The sequence below is a fragment of the Zootoca vivipara genome, chromosome Z (genome assembly GCF_963506605.1).
Source record: "Zootoca vivipara chromosome Z, rZooViv1.1, whole genome shotgun sequence".
Lineage (NCBI taxonomy): Eukaryota > Metazoa > Chordata > Lepidosauria > Squamata > Lacertidae > Zootoca > Zootoca vivipara.
Window position 1 is genome coordinate 21625970 of NC_083294.1, and position 17584 is coordinate 21643553.

The 17584-nt window shown below is 42.0% G+C and overlaps 1 protein-coding gene across 2 annotated transcripts in view; it reads left to right on the forward strand.

Annotated features, from left to right (window-relative positions):
• The first annotated feature begins 487 nt into the window (after positions 1-487).
• Positions 488-17584, forward strand: part of LOC118084158 (ligand of Numb protein X 2) — a 45844-nt gene continuing 28747 nt past the window's right edge. For both annotated transcript variants that reach the window (XM_035113515.2, XM_035113518.2), the window contains exon 1: positions 488-692. The gene's annotated coding sequence lies outside the window, so the exon portion shown is untranslated. The remainder of the gene's footprint in view (positions 693-17584) is intronic.

Consider the following 17584-nt stretch of genomic DNA (forward strand, 5'->3'; position numbering starts at 1 on the left):
GAGCAGGCAAAGGGTTGGAAAGCCAGAGAGTCAGTCTAGCTAAGTGCAGTCTAGCTAAGAGTGGGCAATTGTCCCATCTCACAGGGTGGTTGTGAAGAGAAATTGGGGAGAGGGATTCACCGAGGCTTGAACCCTGGTCTCCCAGGTCGTTCGAACCGAGTCTGCACCGCGGTGTAGCCTGCGATTTGGGGCTACATTTTGGCCAAGGGCGGCGGCATCTGAGCCAGCCATTCATTTTATACATCTTTTTTGTGTGTGACACAGTGAGAAAGGAAACTTATGTTGGGGGGGGAAGGGGGCACCTGGCCGGGGAGGACAACCAGCCGGGCGCGCGTGTGAGGCGTTGTTTTGAGGGGCGGCGGGAAAGGCAGGCGGGGAAAGAGGCGGCGACGGCGGCGGCTGTTTCGAGGGGTGGAGGCGGGCAAGCTGAGGCACCTGAGCGGCATCCGCCTCCTCTTCCTCCTCCCTCTCTCCGCCCTCTCAGTGGTTTCGTCTTTCTTTCTTTCCTCCGCCCGGAAACTCACAGGCGAAGCAGCCACGTTGCCTCAGCCCGACCGACCTGGGCCGGGTTCGGCGGCGGCGGCGGCGGCGGGTCCCCTGAGGAGAGCTGGGAGCCCGCGCTTTTCCTTGGCGCCTTTCCCGCCCTCCCGCGAGTCTGAGGAGCCCTCTCCCCCGCGCCTTACCTTCACCAGGTGAGTCCGCCTCTCTCCTTCTCCCTCCTCCTCCTTCTCCCGAGCTGCCGTGGGATTGAGACCGCGTCAAGCGCGGAGGGGGAGACGCACCCAACATCGTTAATTCTCACCACAACACAAACAAAACACCCCGCACTTTAGAGTTTTAAAGTTTCGGGGTTTGGATGGGAAGTGTAAGTTGTGAAGGAAGGCAGGAACTCTTGGCTGCGGCTCCTTTCAGAGAGGATCGCCGAGTTCTCTCACTCCTTTGACCACCTCAGGATGACTTCCGTGCCCTGAGAGGGGCGTGGAACCAATAATAATACTAACAACAGCAGCAGCAGCAGCAGCAGCAAAAAGGCATAAAAAATGACTCATGTCGAAAGGGAGAGAGCTTCAAAATGTTACTTGGGTTATGGTGAAGATGAGTTCAGTTCTGTGTTGTTGTTGTTTTAACTATTCGCTGACTTCTGTTTTGAGAAAAATCAACCAGGCGATTTGCAAAACTCCTCGGATTAAAAATTTGGATTAGTGGGGGACTTTAATTTGAGTAGGGGGTTATGTTTGGGGGGATTATTATTTCCCTACTCTCGCCCCGCAATAATTTCCTTCATAATACTTGTGTTAATAATTGTATAGGTGAATTTCTAGTTCAGAGCTCTGTGACGTGTTTGTCGCCCTCAGGGTCTTTAGGTCTAGCTAAGAGGGCAATTGTCCCATCTCACAGGGTGGTTGTGAAGAGAAATTGGGGAGAGGGGTTCCATCGCTTATGTGGTCCTGATCCCCATGGAGGTAGGGCAAGATAAAAATGCAAGTAGTCACAATTGTGCAACAGGGTTTAGAAACTGTCCATGGTTCATGGACAGACATGAATGGGAAGGGTGGAACTCAGTAGAGCATCAGGTGCTTTTATAATACAAATGCATTATACTATTAATATTAATCTTATTGGAATGGTTGTGATCAAAACAGAAACCAAACCGTGTTTTGAACCACCCAGCAACAGTGCAAGAGCAATTATTATGGATTATTGTCTTCTTAATAAGTTTTAGGTGCTCTTTTTGCCGTGTGACGTAAGAAGTGGGTTTATTCCATCGTTCGATGCAGTAGCAATAGTTTAGATTGTACAGAGCAAGTCTGCCACAGGTGTAACAACTTGTGATCTCTCAAAACTGCAAGCAAACCCACCAGTCACTGGGGAGTTATTCTCTGTTTTTTCTTACCTGCCTATTAAAAACTGGGTGATGGGGATGGGTTTGTCAGGCTAAAATAAATACATACAGGCTGGTATGGTCATATTTGATGTCTCACAGTTTGTGCAGCCTAACCCATGGCTATCACAAATACTTATGCATGTGTTTAGTATATTTCTATCCAGCTTTTTAAGACAAGCACTCACAAACATGGTAAAAAAAATAGATTTAGAGCTAATTAGGCTTAACTAAGTGTTAGTCCCATTGAACTCAGTAGGGCTACTTCTGAGTAGGTATGCTGTTGTTATAGAACTAGGAGACAGCAGTTTTTAGTTGTGCGGTGAGCGTTTCCTGAGAAGCAAATCACATCAAGGTCATTGGGATTTGTTTACCTTCTACTAAGTGTTTAGTCTTGCATCCTATTTAGGAGTCATATGCAAACCTACTCAGTAGTTTTTCCTGTTTAAAGAAATGTGTATAATATTGCAATCTAAATCCTGATTAGTTGTGATGTTATGTATTAAAATCTAACAGTTGCTTCTGAAAATGCAGTGATCACAACACACCCACCCCATGTGCTCTTCTGACTAACTCTACATGGTATAGTTACAAGTGGATACCTGTGTTGGTCTGACGTAGTCGGGGGGGAAAAAACATGGTATATTTACTCCTGCCTAATTTACCATTTTTCCTTTTTTGTAGTGCCAAAAAAAGAAACCTAATTGCAAAAAAAGAAACCTAATTGCAAAGCAAATGTAGAATAAACAGTATTCTGAAATAATGTTGTGATTCACAGTTGCCCTTTTCTATGTGAATCTTAGTTTGGACTTTGCTCTTTTTGATTAGGTAATCTTGTTTGCCTTCAGTTTCGTGAAACAGGTAATAATTGAATTGGCTCTCTTTTGTGGAGTTCTTTGGAGCCTCTGCACAAAACCTATTGCTACGTAAGCATTACTTCACTCCAGGTACAATCCAAAACCTGGCTGCTACCCAATGGGATTTTTGAAGTGGCCTCTCCCTGCACCTCAAAATGCCATGTTTCAGGGCTTTTCACTGCAAGCAGGCAGAAGAGACAATTCTGTGCCAGGAGAGTGATGTTGGTGTCATTCCACAAGTGCAGGAGAACAGGACTGCACCTCCACTCAATCTAGCCCTCTTCTAGCCTGGCAGAAAGGGAATTTGGTGGCTTGTACAGTTTGTCTTGATTTTTAAATGATCAATTACACATTTGTGCAATAAACACAGTGATCCAATTCAGACATCATGGTAAACCATAATTGATGATTTGCTCTGAATGCTCCTCACTAGTGCTGGGGGGAAACAAACAAACATCTCTGGCTCTGCATTGTATCTGAACCAGGGATCATGATTTGCTTACTCTGTGCCCTCTTAGGCATGAGCATGGTAAGTCATTAACCATTATGTGATGTTCAAATGGGGCCAATTTCAATGGCCTTTGTTTTTGAAATACGCAAGTGAGAAAATAAATAGTGGCACAATAACAAAAAAAACCCACCACACAATGTGTTCTGGCACCTTAATGACACACACATTTATTATGGCATTAGCTTTTGTATAATACAGTCATTTAATCAGATGTATGAGGTGTTATCCTGAGTTGCAGGTATATATATACCCATGGGGTGGTATGTTGGAATTATAAACAGTCAGATCAAGAGTTCAGGATAAAACTTCATGCATCTGATGAATTGTATTGTGGACCATGACAGCTTATGCCACAATAAATCTGTTAGTCATTAAAGTGTCACAGGACTCGTTTTGTTGTTTTTGCTGCAACAGACGAACATGGTTATTTCTCTGGACAATGAATAACAAAGTGAAAGATGCATGAAAAATGTAAATACAAGGAAGAAGAAATGTTTTTCTGATGCTCTTTTACTAGGGTGGAACTAATGAGAGACATCCAGTCTCTTAAGTGTCATGTATTGCTTCCTTTCTTATGAACAGTTCATCAGTTTATTTTTCTGTGAGCTGCTTGAAGTTGTGATGAATATGATCTCTCCTGTCCAAAGTCTACTTTTGTAACTCATAGTCAAAAGATGAGAGACATAAATATAAGATTCTCTCATTTCAGCTTCCAGCTAGTGATAAATGAAAGAGAAGGATTGTAGAGCTCTACATATATTGCAGATACGTAAAGATGGCTTTGTGCTTTCAAAAACCTCATCTTCCAAAAGCCCAAGTCTTACAGAGGAAATTGCTGGTTAAACCCCTGACTTTGCCTTTCAAGGAAATATAATAATTATGTTTCTTCACTGAAAAGGATGGTTGAAGAAGAAAATTAAATAGAGCTTTACCTATATATTATGTGGATTAACCACAGAGAAATATAGAATCACGGAAGAATTGTAGAGTTGGAAGGTACCACAGGGGTCATCTAGTCCAGTCCCCAGCACTATAGGAATCTTTTTGCCAAATGTGGGACTTGAACCCATGACCCTGAGATTAAGAGTCTTGTGCTGTACTGACTGAGCTATCCTGTGGGCAGCGCAGGAGCAGAATACTGTACATAATATTTTTAGTCACTTGGAAGGTGTCTTCTTGATGGTAACAAAGACTACTTTATATACTATCCATAGCATTTTTATTGAAATGTTAGCATGAGAGTTCTGTAAAGATAATGTTAAGGGGAGCATGCTTGCTTTTCTAACTGTATAATTCTTGGTGCTCTTTGTGTATCCTAGAACAAATAAGGGAGTGCCTAATAATCCATTGTTTGTAGAGAGAAAAGGTGAATTCTGATGTATGGGATACCAAAGTCTGGTTTGTTTGTTTGAATGTCATGCCAAGCAACAGTTTGCCCAAAGCCTCATTTAAAGTTTGGTTTAACAGCTGCTCTCAGCCCATTGTTTGTCAGATGTTGTCTGTTTGGTCAAGGTTGGCTCGGTGAACAATGTCAGGACCATCTCAGTATATGGAACTATGGTGGAGTATGGAGTGATCCAACATAGAACTTGAAAACTGTTGGGAGTATTACTACCTAGAAGCCTCAATATGTAGTCGCTTACACCTATGACGTAGCCAAGTTTAAAAGATAAAGGTGCCCCTAACCATTCGGTCTAGTCGCGGACGACTCTGGGGTTGCGGTGCTCATCTCGCTCTACAGGCTGAGGGAGCCGGCGTTTGTCCGCAGACAGCTTCCGGATCATGTGGCCAGCACAACTAAGCCATTTCTGGTGAACCAGAGCAGTGCACGGAAACGCTGTTTACCTTCCCGCCGGAGCAGTACCTATTTAACTACTTGCACTTGACATGCTTTCAGACTGCTAGGTGGGCAGGATCTGGGACCGAACAACGGGAGCTCACCCCATCGCGGGGATTCGAACTGCCAACCTTCCAATCAGCAAGCCCTAGGCTCTGTGGTTTAGACCACAGCACCACCCGCGTCCCAAGTTTAGGACTGAAATTGCGGTGATTGCTGATTTTTTTTATTTTTTCTCCTTAGATGATGCCATGGCCTTTGGCTAGTGTAATGAAAGTTTACTGATTACTGAAATTGTATGAATCCAGTAATTTTTAATACCTCGGCTTAAACCTTAGACTGGGCCTTAGGAATTCTCTAGAAATTGCTGTGGCTGTTGCAATCCACATAGTTCACCTATACTATGGACATTAGTTCCATAAGATGTAGTGATGATACCCTGTTTCTCATATTTTAAGACATACCCATAAAATAAGCCATAGCAGGATTTTTAAGCATTCAAGGAATATAAGACATACCCCGAAAATAAGACATAGTGATAGGTGCAGCAGCAATGCCGGCCGCGGCAGGAGGAGAAGGAAAAAAATAAGACATCCCTTGAAAATAAGCCATATTGTGTTTTTTTGAGGAAAAAATAAATATAAGACATGTCTTATAATATGAGAAACACGGTAGTACCAACTTAGATGGTGTCAAAAGAGAGTAAGACAGATTGATGGTTATTAGACATGTTAGCAATATGCTACTTTCTGGAAGAGTACTTTCGCCTCCATGTCTGGCTGTTGACTTCTCATAAGAATCTGATTGGCTGCTGTGAGAAACAATAACTGGACTAGATAGGCCAGTGGACTGATCCAGCAGGGTGGCCCTTATGTAAATGTGTAAGAACAAAATTATGGGTTGAAATACTTTTTAAAATGGTTACCGTCTATAGCAATGTGTAGATTCTGTGCCGAAAACATCTGCATTAAAGAAAATGTGTTTTCTGTCCATAATAAATTATGCTGAATAAATGTGTTTATTTGTTTCAGTTACCAAAAGCTGTTTTACTGTTTTTCAAGGGTTGAAGGTGTTTTTGACAAAGGTCAGAAAAGGAGCATCAGAAGAACATGATGGTTGTGGCTAGATGATAAAGTAGTGGAATGAAGACTGATAACAGTGATTGTGTGAGCAGTGTATGGAATTGTGCATGATACTATAGATGTGTATGGAGTTGTGTGGGGTGTTGAGACCTTGCCCAATTAACATGGAATTTGAGAAACTGTAAGGGGGAAGCAGAAAATTTACAGTATCATTCACAGTGTTATTTCTTCTCATTGTTCTGTTCCTGGCATGCACTATCTATTTCTGCTTTGTTACGTTAATGACTGTCTGGCTAGACATTTTGATTAACATTTCCAAATTATATTAGATAAGGAACATTTCTTACTGTGCTGTCTTGAAGAATGATAGGTGAGGGAAGTGTACAATTATCACTGTTTGGCTAGACATTCTGATTAACATTTTCAAATTGTGTTAGATAAGAAATATCTCTTACTAGGCAGTCTTCATGAATGACTAAATGTGATAGGTGACAAAAAGTGTGTGCCTGTGATCTGTTTCTATGGACAGTTTCCCAGTGTTGTTGGAAGTACTGTACACGTCTGAGGCTGCTGGCGTTATCTAGTGTAGCATGATTGGACAGGAGTGAAAGAACATGCTAGATATGTGGCTGTAGGCATTATAATTTGCTAAAGCTTCATAGGGTAAGGTAATTACTTAGCATTATCTCTCTTAAAATTAAGTAAAGTGGAATTTTCTGATAAACATATAGGATGATATGTGTTTTGAAGTGGGCTTTTCAAAGAAATTAGGTAGTAGACATACGGTCTCCATTTATTAACACTTTACCACATCCTTGGAAGGTAACCATTTTGTTGGCAACTCTTTTAGCTGCAGTTACTTGGATAAATCCTAGGTTTTAACTTTTGCTCTTAGTTTGGATTTTGTATGTTAATTGCAGGAGACATTATTTGTTCAGTCTTGAGCCTTAAGTTTGGGTGATTTCTTTGTGAAGTCACTATTATCAATAAAAAGAATGAAGAGTCTTGGCGACACTTAATGAAGTATGATATATCAAAACAGCTTGTTAGTTCAAAGCGCATTTGGCAATGGAGGACAATATATTTCAAAAGGAAAAGTTGTTTAGTTTGGAAGACAGACAGAAACATTATTTAGCTGCTGATCGTGAAGTTTAATAGGGTCATTTTCTAATATATTCAAGTTTCATTGAACATAGCTGTATACCTCACTCCTTAGTCTGAAGACATTCTGAGTAGTTTACAAAATTCTTAAAAACACCATAAACAACAACATCTTTAACATTACAAAACCCAACAGTACAGTAAACTCAGCATAAAAGCCTAGAAGACTAAAAATCTGAAAGACTTGGGCAAATAAATAGTTCTTACCATGTATGCAAAAAATAAATCAGTGCTGGAAGCCTTCCCACAGTAAGTGTTCAATGTCTTGGGTACCTCTTCAGAAAAGGTCCACTCATTGGCCATTGGCCACCTTACTTTTGGAGGTGTAGGGACCCAGAGAATGGTCCTTGAGGACACTCAGACAGGTTTGTGCAGGAGAAGATTGTCCTTCACATATCTGGGTCCTAGCCTGGTAAGATGATAACTAACAATTTGAATTGCTCCTGGAAATGGACTGGGAATTGGTGCCAATATTTCACTGCTGCTGAGATGTGCTTCATATGCTAATCACAAATCTAGTTTGTTTTGTACCAACTGAGGTTTCCATGTTGTCTTAAAAGGCAGCTCTTGTACAATGCATTATATCTGGAGAAGTGTGCATGCACACGAAAGCTCAGACCAATGACAAACTTAGTTGGTCTTTAAAGTGCTACTGGAAGGATTTTTATTTTTTGTTTCGACTATGTCAGACCAACACAGCTACCTACCTGTAATGCATTATATAGTACTCTTAAGTGAGATTTTATCAGAGCATGTGTAAGCTAGTCACACTATCTCTTTCTGGGCATGTTTAGTACCATCATTAGTTAGTCAAATGTTCTTTATTATACAGCAGGGGTAGCCAACTCCCAAGAGACTGCAGTCTACTCAGAGAGTTAAAAACTGGCAGTGATCTACCCCCTTTTGGGGGGTTCAGGTCAAAGTTGTTGAGCTTTTTTTAGGAAGGAGGAAGGCCATTTTGGGGGCGTCCGGGTCAAAGTTGTTGAGTTTTTTTCAGGGAGGAGGTAAAACGTTGAACTTTTTTTAGGGGAGCCACAGTTGTTAAGCTTCTTTGGGGGGAGCCAATGATCTACCAGTGATCTACTGCAGATGTCCAGTGATCTACCGGTAGATCACAATCTACCTGTTGGACATGCCTGTTATACAGAAACTACTTGGGTTTCTAAATTTAAGGCTGGGTATAAGGGCAGCTCAACGTCTGGTTCTGATTCATTAGGGAGAAAGCAGTATACTGTATCCAGAAAGGGATCAGGGCTGGCTCTAGGTAGAGTCCCGGTGGCGCGGGGCGCCAGGGCACCGGGCCGGTAGGTGGGGCGCTGCGCCGCGCGGAAGCTATGCTGCGCCCTGCAAGGGTGGGGGCGCCGGACTGATCTCCGCCCCTCAGCGCCAGGGCGCCCAACCTGCTCGAGACTGCCCTGAAATGGATCCACCTCTGAAGCCAGATGAACCACTCATCAGAACTTCCTCCATCTTAATCCAACTTCAGTTTATTGGTCCTCATGCAGTCCATTACCAACTCAGGGAGCAGTTCAGCACTTTCACAGTTCGATATAAGAAAAAGCAGAATAGAGTTGTACATCTGCATATTGTTGACATCTCGCCTCAGATATCTAGATGACCTTGTTCACTTCAGTGGTTTCACATACAGGAGTTCAGAGATGGAGAACCTATTGCCCTCCAGATATTACTGGATTACAAATCCCATCAGTCCCAACCAACATGGTCAGAGGTAGGGATCATGGGAATTGTTGCCTAATTACAATTGTAGGGCCACAGGATCGATCCTCACCCCCAGTGCAGATATTAAATAGCCTAGGCAACAGTATCAGAATTTGCATGTTATATAGGAAGAATGGGAATTATAAGAAGCACATGCAAAATAAAGTTCTTAATAAGGGTGAACTCATAAAGAATATGAGAGACAATTTGACCTTCAGGGAACCATTTCTCCATAGACTCATCTTCTGAGGAAACCCTTAAACATTTCAGAGCACTCTAGGTCATGATTCAGGGTAGACAGTGAATTCACAGGTAAGTTTCCGGGGTGTCCTCATTGTCCTGTGTGACGTGTGCATGCTAGAACATGCACACAGCTCGACACAAATATTAGTAATAGTGGGCAAGCTGTCTCTCAAGAGAGCTTGTGCATTATTACTTCACACTGAGGAACTCCTCATAGACTTCCAAGGTTTTCTTGGAACAATTCCCCCCCCCCCATTATTAATTGCATTTTTATTAACAATATTATACAGCAACTATAGTATACATCCTCTTTGACTAAACATGATTATACATCTTATAAACAGAGCAACAATCGTATACAAGTACTGTAATACTCCATTTGTTAACAAACAATAAACTTTTTTTATACTTCGACTACAGTGGTACCGCAGTTTACAATCACAATTGGTTCTGGAAGTCTGTACTTAACCTGAAGCGTACTTAACCTGAAGCGAACTTTCCCATCGAAAGTAATGGAAAGTGGATTAATCTGTTCCAGACGATGAAAAACACCCCCTAAAACAGCAATTTAACATGAATTTTACTATCTAACGAGGCATAAAATGAAGGCAATAATCAATATACTGTACTATAAAATAAATCAAGACAGTATTTTAGGTGAAAAAAAACCCCATTTACAGTATTCCCCCCTATGTCCACTGATGATAGTCAGTTTGGATGGGGAGGGGGGCTTTTATCCATTTCTGCAGCCACACAATCAACCAGTAGCTGAACTGGGTTCCACACAGTCACAAAAACAAGTCACAAAAATGAAGTCACAAGCCACAGTCACAAAAGCAAAAAACAAAACCTCAAAATATAACTTCTGTGTTGCGTGGGTGCTCGGGACTCAACAGCTAGCAGACTCAACAGGAAGCCTCTGATTAGCAGCCAGGGGTCTCAACAAACGAAACACATTCAACAGGAACCATCTTTAGCATATTTTCTTTATGTTACCGGTATACGGTAACATGAAGTGAACTTCATAGTTGTTTTCCAAAGATTTTCCCATTTGCTCAGCAATATAGGGCGACCAATATCTTAGCCCACCTAATCCTCCTTGACTTTCCATTCAAGGAGGATTTGGTACATTTTGGATATTATCTTAATTTTATTATTTATTAATTCCTTTTCGAATTTGGAGGGCTCTTTAGAAAATCCATTATTATTTTTTGTCTTGTTTAAATGTTTCGTGGAGTTGATGATATTCCAGCCAACCTGCTGGCTGATCTTTGATCTAATTCTCATAGAGTCAAAGGTTTTCTTGTAACAAATGTGCAAATCACCAGTATATGAGCAATTGTGTGCCATCTTCAGGGTGATGGCCATAGCTTGGATGTAGAGCAGATGCAAAAAGTCCCAGGCATCTCCAGATGGGTGAATAAAACTTCCTGTCTGAAACCTTAATCAGGGTAGACAACTCTTAACGTAGGACAAATGGTCTGACTTTATAAGGCAGCTTCCATTGTGGATAGCTACTATTCTTCCTAAATTATTCTGCTTATTATCTGTTGGCTTTTTATACGCTTCCACCCACAATATGCTAGATAAGCACATGCTGAACTGCTTTAGTTCTTCCCTTTGACCTCTTTCTAAACTTATGCCATGACTACATTCCTGTGTAACCTGACTCACAAAATTCCTGTTTAGATCTTTAGGGTAGATAAATTTAGGTGGCTAGGCAGAAATTTATTTATAGGCATTAATAACTGGGAAGGGAGAAAAGCCACAATAATCCACAATAACTTTAATTTATCCCTATGTTGGGAAAAGTGGACAGAGAGACTGGGCCTATTGTTTAACTGGTTAGTAGACCATTAAAGGTTACATGATTGTGTTGTTGTGTCCTCCTATATGTGTGGTAACAAAATGTGGGTGTTTAAAACCACCTCATTTCTCAATTTGAAGCTGCACATACCTGAACAGTATTTGTCGGTACTGAGATCTATTTGACCATGATTGTGCAGAACAGCATTACAGTATCTTGTTGAATCTTTCTTACTTCGAGGAAAAGGCTTCTGTAGAAATGGAGAGGCAACAAGGTACAAGAGGAACACTTGCATTACTAGCATTAAAGTGAATTTCCAGTGTTCAGAGTGCCCTGTGAGAGGCTGCTCAGCTCCCTCAGAATGTAGAGCAGGCATCCCCAGACTTCAGCCCTCCAGATGTTTTGGACTACAATTCCCAACTTCCCCAACCACTGGTCCTGTTAGCTAGGGATCATGGGAGTTGTAGGCCAAAACATCTGGAGGGCCGCAGTTTGAGGATGCCTGATGTAGAGACTGAAGCAGCTTGGTTCAAGCTAGGCAAGAGGGGAGCCAGAAGGTTGGTAAGCTGCCACTTGACTACCCCTTTAATAAATCAGGTAGCCAACATGGTGACCTCCAGATGTTGTTGACCATTACCCCTGCCATTAGCTATTATGGCTGGTTGGTTATTCCTTCCATGAGGTGTGCTGGACCCTTGCAGTTTGAGACTTTGAAGATAAATGCCAAGAAAATGATAATATGTGAAGCTGAAAAAATACAACTCTTTTATGCACCCTACAATCAATAACAGACAGGAGGCAAGCATTCATATCTCTAAAAAATTATTTCCAATATCTAATCTTGCTATTATTTCTCCTCTTAGCTTATAATTTTTACCAACAATGATTCACAATTTATAATATTACAACTTCTCTCATAATACCTTTAAACAAACTAAAAACAATCCCCCCCCCTCTCCTGGATCTAGATTTTCCAGGTGGCTCAGCGAATTCCGTAATTCATTCCAGTATCGGACCTTTCCAATCAATCCATCCTAACATTAAGCATTTAAATATTTTTACCCACTCCCACCCTTTCCCGAAATCTGACTTTTTAAAGACAGCTTTGCTGTGTCTTTGCTTTTCCACCTGTTTCCCAACATCCTCCATCTACCTTCCCACTTTCCCAGAGTGTACATTGCCCTCCCTCTCTCACTAGGAGAGCAACAATATCCTCTGGTTCTCCATCGAGGAGCCCTTGGTCCACTTCTAAATCCTGTTCCACATCTCCCACTTGTGGAGCATTCCAATCTTCTTCTTCCTCCTCTTCTTTGCAACACTTAGGTTCTTTATTATTTGTGGCATTGTCTGAAGTTGGTAGTTGCTCTTCTTGTTCCTCTGCATAATCCAATACTGTCTCTTCTCCAAATTCAATATCCAAGCAGTTCCTTTCACTTTCTTCACTTAGTTGTTTATTAACTTCACACAGCTGCTTGTTATTCCTGGCCAGTTCCTGTTTCATGTCCAAAAGTTCCAAAATAATCTTTTGCCACAAATCTTGTGATGATGTTGAGTCTAGAGTCATTTTTGCTTTTTCAAATTCCATGGGAGAACAGCAGATAACAAAGCCGGAAATGACAGGAGTCATATTACCAAACCTCAAGTGCCATTTTAAAGTCCACTCTGGATATCTTTTCCCTTTTTAAATCTTGTGTTTATAACTCAAAATCTTAGTCCATAATCATATACACATCTTCAAATTCACTTTAAATTTAACAGATCCGAGTTCAATAAAATAGGTAAAGGGTAAAGGGACCCCTGACCATTAGGTCCAGTCGTGACCGACTCTGGGGTTGCGCGCTCATCTCGCATTATTGGCCGAGGGAGCCGGCGTATAGCTTCCAGGTCATGTGGCCAGCATGACAAAGCCGCTTCTGGCAAACCAGAACAGCACATGGAAACGCCGTTTACCTTCCCGCTGTAGCGGTTCCTATTTATCTACTTGCATTTTGACGTGCTTTCAAACTGTTAGGTTGGCAGGAGCTGGGACCAAGCAACGGGAGCTCACCTCGTCACAGGGATTGGAACCGGCAACCTTCTGATCAGCAAGCCCTAGGCTCAGTGGTTTAACCACAGCGCCACCTGGGTCCCTCCTCCAATAAAATAATCCACTCTTTATTAAATCAGTATTGTAAGTCCATTCACTGATCCCTCCACGCACCCAGATCCAGCTTCCTGGGGAACTTTCCTTAGATTTTTTTCTTGAAGATTTACAGGCACTTTAAAGCAATTCACACCTCTCCCCCTGACCTGCTCCAGGAGAGAGTTTAAAGAGTCAAATTCTTGGTAAATTGATTGTTTCCTTTCACCCTGTCAGCCAGGGGTCAAATTACTGCATCTCGTTTCACACAATGGAGGAGTCTGACTTCCTTTTAAAGCCTCCTGCCATGACCCAATATTTTACTTGTAAAATGAAGCTTTTTAAATCTCTTTACTCACGGTGCCCAATGTAACCCGATCTTCTAATTGGAAAAATCCACTGCTCTCTGCCGCCGGCATGAAGCTTCACTTTGCGAGGGTGACAGTGACGCTCGAAAATGGCTCCCGAGACTACCACCCCACTCTCTCCGGGGCTCCTAATGGAGCTTGCCGGGGAGTAGAGGAGTCGCCTTTTGGAGCTCTGCCGAGCACTTTGCCCCCAGAATGCTCAATCTGGGGCTCTTTCGGGGGCCGCGTCACTCTCACAGCTCCCTCCCCCCCCCTGCAAAGCCAGGTTCCCTCGGAGCTCGAGGGAAACCTCACCGGACAGGCTCTGGTGATGAACCGGAAGCCCTGCCATTGATTCCCTTTTAAAGCTGGCTAGGTTTATGCTGGCAAATTCAAAACTATCTGCTGTGTGAATAAGTGTTTCATTTTGTCTTTCCTGACTCGTCCAACATTATGCTTCCTTGGATGACCCTGGGTTCTAGTATTATGATAGTGGGCAGCAAAGCCTCTCTTCATCCACACCATGGATATTTTTATGCACTGGTGTTTTATCCAGAGAAAGGTTGAGCAAGACTTATTTTTCTTTTTACTTGATAAATTTATTATTCCCTTGAACAGATGTTAAGATAACTGGCCTGTAATTTCTTGGATCCTCTCTGAATGCCTTTTTAAGAGCTGATGTTACACTGACAACTTTCTCGTTCTTGGGTATAGAGGCTGATCTTATGGATACTTTGCATAGTTTTGTTAGAAGATCTGCACTTTCACATTTGAGTTCTTTAAGAACTCTTGGGTAGAGTTAGGAAAGTGCTGGCCTAAGGGATCTCCTGTCATTATGCTTTGCCCTGGCTTCCAAGACTCTTTAGGACTTCCAGATAAGTTAGATCAGGGGTCTCCAAACTTACCGCACTTCGGGCCGGTGCCTGCAGCGCCGATTGCACAGTGGGCCAGAGGGTGCGGGAGCGCGGACCCATATGTGTGCACAAACGCTATTTCCGGTCACTTCTGGCATGCACACAGGCCTCCTCCGACCTGGAAGTGTGCCAAAAATGACACTTGCACATGCGCGCAAGCTATTTCCGGTGCTCCTGCGACCTGGAAGTGGGCAGCCACGCCGCACAGGTAAGAGCGGGCGGCAGGGGTTACCGTGAGCCAGATAACTTCGTCATATCTGGCCCGTGGACTGTAGTCTGGGGATGCCTGAGTTAATCTGCCCTACATCTTCCACAGTGAAGAGAAAAACAAATATTTCAGCTTCTTGCCAATCTCCTTTTATTATTTTAACATTTTAAGTCCCTTCTATACCAAAGGTTCAACCACCTCCTTAGTTGGTTTCCTACTCCTAGTACAGTGGAACCTCGGTTTATGAACACCTCGGTTTATGAATTTTCGGTTTATGAATGCCGCGGACCCATCTGGAACGGATTAATTCATTTTCCATTACTTTCAATGGGAAAGTTTGCTTCAGTTTATGAACGCTTCAGTTTATGAACAGACTTCCAGAACCAATTACACCCATGCTTCAGTTTATGAACGCTTCAGTTTAAGTACTCCGTGGACCCGTCTGGAACGGATTAATCCACTTTCCATTACTTTCAATGGGAAAGTTCGCTTCAGTTTATGAACGCTTACTCCGCAGACCGTCTGGAACGGATTAATTCACTTTCCATTACTTTCAATGGGAAAGTTCGCTTCAGTTTATGAACGCTTCAGTTTATGAACAGACTTCCGGAACCAATTGTGTTCATAAACCGAGGTACCACTGTATATTTAAAGAATTGGTGGTGGTGGTGTTAATTGTGGGCTTTGTGAAGGCATGCATATGGAAGACTGGCATCCACAGGGAAATCGGCTGCTGTAGGAGGCTATATTGAAGACTGCTTCATATGTTGCTGTAACACCTGAAACAGTGCTTCATGAATGTAGTTAGACCAGGAAACTGCTTTGAAGAGTTCTGGAAAACTCTTGGGAGAAGTTGATTTATCAGCTTGTAACATAATTTAATATTGAAAACAATCCAGCAAGAGAGCAGTTGACAGGAAATGTCCCTTCTTGTACCTTCATAGGACCACTTGTTTATTATGTCCTTTCACAATGTAGCTATTCTGCGATAGCTAAAGATGTGGTCTGTGTCCTATTTTGTTTCCAAAAGAAGAGTCTAAGAACCAGAGTACTATACTGCTTCTGTTGAGGCAGGCTGGATGACAAATTCCTAGTTGTTAGTCTTTTCTTGCCCCACCCCCACCCCACCCCATCGTGTTCCTGGTGAGCACCTACATTTCAGGAGAGAACTGAATAGTTATTACTCTGGTATTGATTCATCTCTTAATCCACCAAAAAAAGAGCAGAGAAATATGATTGAGTTGGGGATGGGAAATAGAGTTTCTGGGAGCTAAACTCTCAGAACTGGTCACACAAGTATTGTGGCTGAGAAACAAATTTGATTGCTGGCGGGCAAGGTTTTGCTACCCAGGAGCAAGGTAGCAGAGATGTTGTATCAAATGGTTTTGACACCACTTAGTGTTTTAAGGCTGTGAAATGGGGCAAATATCTTATGCTTTCTCCAAATTTCATGGGTATTAAAAGACTCTTGGAGAGTGTCTTTTTTAAATGACAGTGATCAAGAAAATAGCATCTTTCCTCCACATTAACACTCCATATAAAATCTCCTTTGTCCTTGACCTAAGGGCCTCAGCCTCAAAAAGTGTTTGGCTGGGGGGAGACTAGAGGTTGGGACGAGTCAGCTGCACACATATGAACCATAGCTGCTGCATTCCCTCGATCATTTTGGTTACCCTTTTCTGAACATTTTCAGTTTGGAGAAGTCCTTTTGGAGCTCTTCACAATTTTGGGCAAAAGATTCCTACATTGCAGGAGGCTTGACTAGATAATCCTTGTGGTCCCTTCCAACTCTACAGTTCTATAATTCCATGATTCTTTTTGTTTTAATGACTCTGAACACCATCAGCAAACCTGAATTTTGACTACAACTAACCAAGCTGACGTAAATAGTGACAGTGACAGTCTTGGCCTTTTGTCTGACTGTCAAAGATATGAGTTGGCAGGTTGGCTGGAAGACATTTTTTATTAGTTAGTAATATCTGTAGGGGCATGATCATGGATAGGAAAAAATGATGGCAGAATAGTGCAGCGGTTTATTCTTTTGGGATGATACTGATTGCATTATATGCATACTTCCACTGGTTTTTCTAGTTCCCGTAGGACACTGGGTTTGTTGCACATAAATTCTGTTGCCATGTCTAATCTGTTTGTCAATATTTTTGCCACCTGGGCTGTGAAAAGGCTCAAGACATATGACCTTCTCATTTTCTTATCAACTAGTTAACCCTTAACACTGGGCTTATCTTTTGATCTAGTGTACTCACAAAAGCACACAAGGACTGCTTCACTTGTTTATTTGCTAGGCAAGGAACTGGAATGTTGCATATCCTGTCTTCTAGGATGAGGTCCATGCTGCTTATGCAATGCACTGTTCTATTATACAGTTGACTTAATTGAGGAATTAACTATGTGCAAATTTTGAAAGTTTTAGCATTTGGTGAAATTTTAGCAGGATTAACTAAAATTCATTTATTGAATGAGTGTTTTAGTTAATTTCAAAAGTGCATGTCAATTAGTCTAATATATGTTCAGAGTTTTTCTTACCCAATTCCTGTATTGGCAACAGCATAAAAAGGAATAAATTCCAGGCTCTAAAAATGAGTCTGTTGAAATTCATCTTGTTAGTATTTGTCCAGTTCTCCAATCTGTTATAAAGTCATTTCGAATCCTGTTTTCTGCAGTATTAGCTACCCCTCCCAGTTTTGTGCCATCTGAAGATTTGTTGAGTATACCCTCTGTTCCTTCATCCACGTCATTCAGAATCTTATGACACTCCACCGGGAGGTTTTTTTCCGGGAGGTGATTCTTAGTGAGCCATCTTGGGTTTGGTCAGTCAACCAGCTACAAATTCACCTAAGTTACATTGTTAGTTCCATGGTTCCCTAAGCATTTACGCA